Source organism: Echeneis naucrates, chromosome 6 (genome assembly GCF_900963305.1).
Source record: "Echeneis naucrates chromosome 6, fEcheNa1.1, whole genome shotgun sequence".
In the NCBI taxonomy this organism is placed as follows: Eukaryota; Metazoa; Chordata; class Actinopteri; order Carangiformes; family Echeneidae; genus Echeneis; species Echeneis naucrates.
This window is the reverse complement of record NC_042516.1, coordinates 11,860,103-11,865,535: the sequence shown is the minus strand read 5'-3', so window position 1 is coordinate 11,865,535 and position 5,433 is coordinate 11,860,103.

Below are 5,433 nucleotides of genomic sequence, written 5' to 3'. Positions count from 1 at the left end.
GCCGCCATCTTGCTTTAAGTAAACTTTATTGACAACTCGCAGCTCGACAGCGCAGGCAAGCACACAAAGGTGAGAGAAACGTCACTGCCTGGAGCTTTGTTAGTCACTCCTCACACTGCAGAGGTCTTTTAGGGGCCAAAATTTTGCTTTTAGTCAGTTCAGGTTTAAAGTGAGTGGTTAATGTTGCTAATTAATTAATGTCAGAGACCATGTGTCAGTCTGTGTGTCCACAGAGGTTGGCTTCAGCTTCACAGTTGATTTGAGGGACTCCAGTGTGTGTTGGCTCAGCCCCTCGTCCAAGCAATCCTGTATTACTCTCCTTTTCTTTTGATTCCTTAGTAAAAACAATTAATAAAATCCTGATTATCCTGTCAAGGGTGACAGGCAGGTCACCCCTGTGGACACCAGTCTATTACAGGACTGACACGTGCAGCAAACAACCACTGCCAACACAGAGATGCCAGTTAACCTTATCTGCATGTCTTTGGACTGGGGCAGGACACCGGGGCATCCAGAGGTTACCCTAACAGGCACAAGGAGAAGATATGAATGCCAGACCTTCTCCCTGTGAGGCAACAGTGCTAACCACTGTCAGCATCAGCCCACAACTAGGCAGCTGAAATCAGCTGAAAATCTAAATATGACCGCTCAGGTGAAATTCATAATCAAATTTCTTTTAAACAGAGATTTTACTCATGGAAATGAAATTGTGTAATGATGATTTGTATCAGTTATAACATTTTGGTTACCTAATTTTGTTATAGTAAAAAAATATTCAGGGACTTTTAAAATAACTCAATTTAAGATTAGCTTTATAAATTGTGAATAAATATTTTTTTTCTCGCCGAAGAAAAGCTGTTGCACATTTTATCAATCCAAATGTTTTTAGAAACTAGATAGTTCCAAATGCCATATTAATGCCTCATTAATAATTCATAAAGCTATTTGTCACTAAGCCTGATTTACTTGTAAATGTTGTCTTTATCTGTCATTGAGGACCACAGTGAAAATATATTCAAAGCTAGAAGGAATTGTAGCTTTCTTGCTTGAACCACTTCTTGTTTTTAAATTTCGTTTACTTTCTGGGGTCAAATTCAGCCCAAACCGGAGAAAATCAACTTTAAAGCCACCTCACATGAAGAATTACCATAAAACATGACTGAAGTAATTCCATGACATAAATTTACTGCCAGCAGCTCTACAAGTATCCTCAGGAGGTGCTTTCATTATACATGATTTCTGAAGGAGCTCTATTCCTTTGATGCCAACTTCCAGTGTAAAGTGATTGCTGACTGAAAGAGCACCTCCACTCACTTCATCTTCATCACCGAGGAAAGAGACAGAGAGGAAGAAGATGAGGAGGAGCAGTGTCTCATCAGTCTCTTTCTTTCTACGAGTGCTCCCTGTGGCCTTCACCCCTGATCTGATGTGCAGACAGAAGCAGAGAAAGAGGGGAGAAGTCAGTCAGACCCCGAGAGGGAGGAGAGAAAGGAGGGTGGGGTGTCATTAGCAGGAGATAGAGAAAGTTCCTCGGTCTGACGTCAGGGAGCTAAACCTGGGGCTCTGATCCAGCCTGCCGTCGTATATCAGAGTTAAATGGGCGCCTCCACCCAGGGCACAACAGGATGTGTCTGAGAAGGAGGAATGAGATAGGGAAATGGGTTTTTCATACAGCTGGGACCATAACTCTCCCCATAAAGCTTGATGAACAAATCTGATTCCCACTTCGTCATCATTATTGTATTACATGGAGAACTACAGGTGCTGGTGAGCTGTTTTCAAAATTTAACCTTACTGTAATCCAAGCACAAGTTTTCCTTTCAACACTACTGTTTATTTAGAACTATAACTGCTACTACTCACAAAACAAGAAAAATATATATCTCTACCGTCGTTGAAAAGGAGCACTACAGGTAAACAGTAATAGTAAACAAAGCCCATTCTTTTACTAACCTTTACTGTGTTCAAACTGTATAATTAATAGCATTTCTTCTGATTACCAATCTTAGTTATAATGCATGAAAAAGAAAGCTGTAGAGTTACCTGGTTATAAATTTAATTTCAATTGATGATATAAAAAAAGTTTAAGGGAAAAACTGTTTCAAAGGAATTGCTGAAAATGTGAGGATAGGTGTGTTTTTATTACTTTAGGGTTTTTTTGTTTGTTTGTTTTTTTCCAGCTGAGCATTAAACCTTACCCAGCTCCTCTAACACTGACTAATACCAAATGAAATGCTCACACCATCCACAACCCAAAATTTAAAAACAGCAGTGGAGCTTTTATGTGGGGTTACACGTTGGACGTTTTGTTGGAAATGTTACCAGTAAATAACTCCACTTGATTTCGCTTTCCATTTCAGTTTGACTCTGAAGAAGTCAGATCATGTCGTGAATTAGAAGCTGAATGTTCACAGCCAAATAACTGCAACTTCTCAGTTTCAATTCCAGCTGTGGTGATTTGTAGTAAGACCTTGCTTCACGCCCTTTGTTTTCCTGTCTCCTTTTTCCCAGATAATCTGATTCGTAAGGATTGTGTGGGTGTGGTTTGATCAGATTTAATTTGACAGTAACCTGGCAACATGAGCAGGCAACCCCACAACTGATTGGATATTACAAAATCCTGATTGAAACTAGCTGCACTGGGGAAATAAAATATATATATATATATATATATATATACATAATGGTCATCCAACAACAATGATGAGATATGAGGAAGAGTTGTAGGCATCGTAGAACAGGAGCAGATGGAGACTTAATGTCCTCAGGGAGTGTCTGAGTGAACAAAGCCAGTTTATTGCGAGAAATGTGTGGAGACGCAGCAGGAGAATAAAAAATGGAATCAGTTCTGTGGTAGTGCCGTCTTCTTTCCTGGTGCCAACTTTGTCTCCGTTTTCCCACTTCTTTATATTTTACACTAATTACCAGTTTAAAATACACAGAGGCACCATTTCTCACTAATGGCAACACCTTTAAGCATTCATTTTGGATTGCGTTAGAGCCATACGTTTTTTTGGACTGCTGCGTTGCCTTTGAATCTCAGGTACAAGCAGCTTCTGTTGTTTTTCAAACAAATTATTTCTGAAAGCAACCAATCATCATCGTTTTCCACCGACATTCACCTCGCCGTTCCCACCATGACAAACAACCCATGGTAATCACCTCCTCTTTCCCTGTTTCTGAGGACGATTGCATTTCACCAGCAGAGAATCGGATGACAAACGAGCGCACAGAGCTGCCGAGCGGCACTGTGTTTAGTAGAAAGCAGATCAGGGGGATGGGGGGCTGACTTGTCTTCACCTGTACAAGGTGACCTTTCCTGGTTGGGAGTGTGATTCACAATCTGCATCCAGTGCAATGAGAGGTGGACCATTGGTTGCCACAGAGAAGCAATCTCACACCATCTCAGCTTTCTAAAGCCGGCGAGGAGCGGGCTTATAGGTCTCTCCACGCCTCTGATGGAGATTCAGAGAGCCTGATGATTGTGATCTTATTTCCGGGGGCCTGTTTCTCATCGACAGCTCACCGTGCCCTAATGGAAGACAACGGCCTCGGAGAGAAAAGTGGTGGCACGGAGGAGATGAGGAAGTTTGTAGCTGGAACAAGATCTTAAAGAATGTGAGAAACTCTCTGGCAGCATCCTCCTCTACCCCGATCTTCCCTCTTCTCATTTTCTTACACTATTGCACAACTTTCACTCATTTGGGAAACAAATGCAACACACTGGCTGCTCTACAAAAACTACACAATTGTTATTGTCTGTTTCTTTTGGGATGATCATCCAGTTTTGTAGCAGTTAATGTTACTAAACGGTGACCTGCAGATCCCACTACATTCAAACCAGCTATTAGCAAAGATGGATACAATGAGCCATCTCCTTATGTCTCCCAATTAAAATCTAATTTCTGTGTGTGTTCAAAAGCATTCGTCTCAGTTTAAGTTTAAGGTTGGCTAATATACAAATGTTTTGTAGGTGTAGATTTTCAAAAGGCCTGAGAGCCTGGGGCATCTATTTCTGGATGTTATGATCACACCCTTTGGATCACAGATTTTTGCCACATGATCAGGTCACACTCAGACATGCATGTTTCTTCAGAGGAGAAATGGTAGAGGAGGAAACTGTGCTGTGGCTGTCATTCACTCTGACAGATTGACTGCACTTTGGATAATCTCGTGACTGATGCAACATGAACGCTAGGTTGTTATTAATATTTCTGGCTGCTCAGGTCGTCAATTACAATGATTTTATTGCTGTTTTTATCAGTGAAACGAATTATATATCTGCTTGATGTCCAACTGCTCCCCTTCTCCTAGGGACACCTCTGTTTTGTTGTTGTGGTGATGAGTCCTGGCAGTGATTGGTGGTTTGACAGGACCACTTGAGACAGGCAGGGGATTCATCAGGCTCTGCTGAAAAGAGGAGCTCAAACATTGTGGCTATGAGGAAGCACATACCCAATCCTCAACTTGTAATGAAGTGAGCTATCTGTGAAACTTGGTGGGGCCAGCCAGACGCCACTAACTGGTCCCCCTTTTGGTTTCTTGAATGAAGAGCCACATTTTGAGAAAATAAATGTTTCATATCTTCTTCTTTGGGACATTTGCATTTTTGTCACTAAAGAAATGCACATTTTTATCGCATAATTAATGAATAAGAAAGTCATTTCCATTTTCTTGCTCTGCTTTCCAGTACATCATCTAGAGAGCACATCTGATGCAGGGGGACCAGCACTGGGAGATGTGTGGGAGTATTTGTGAACACCAGAGAGATGTCTGAGCTTGCAGAAACCGAACCAAACAACTCCAATGATTGTTTTAAGCTAGAGGGTTGATCAGAATACACTGTCATAATTAAACGGATACATGGCGACGAGGACTTTCAGGTGCAAATTGAGGCCAAAGCCTCTTTCACTTCATCTGGACCTCACATGAAAGACACAGAGGCGGCTTCCAGAGCAAATTACACCGTTTAAACAGCACAGAAGAAAAAAATTCAAACAAGTGCTATTCAAATTTCATAGCCTCTAAACATGAAAGAGAATAATTCATCGCCATATTGCCTTTGGTCAATGACCCAGTTATGTCAGTATATTATTATCTTTTCCAAATCATGTATGTATACATAAACAAGAAAAGTATAATGATGAAGAGCAAATTCATGTCAAGCCATATCACAATTAACTTAATATTTAGGGATGAGTAGAGCAGACAGAACATGAGAATGTATAATACAAGAGAAATATAATGACGCTGCATGTTTGTGAAGCTATAAGTGTCCTCTAATGTATTAGGCCTAAAGTGTAAATATGAGGTTTGGGATGTAGTTTATGCATCCCTATGCACACTTCTGCATATGTGGGTCTGCCACCCTTTACTCTCCTCTTTAGTTTTTATGCTCTGTAGGACAGGTGAGTTGAGTCGTGAGCCAAAATA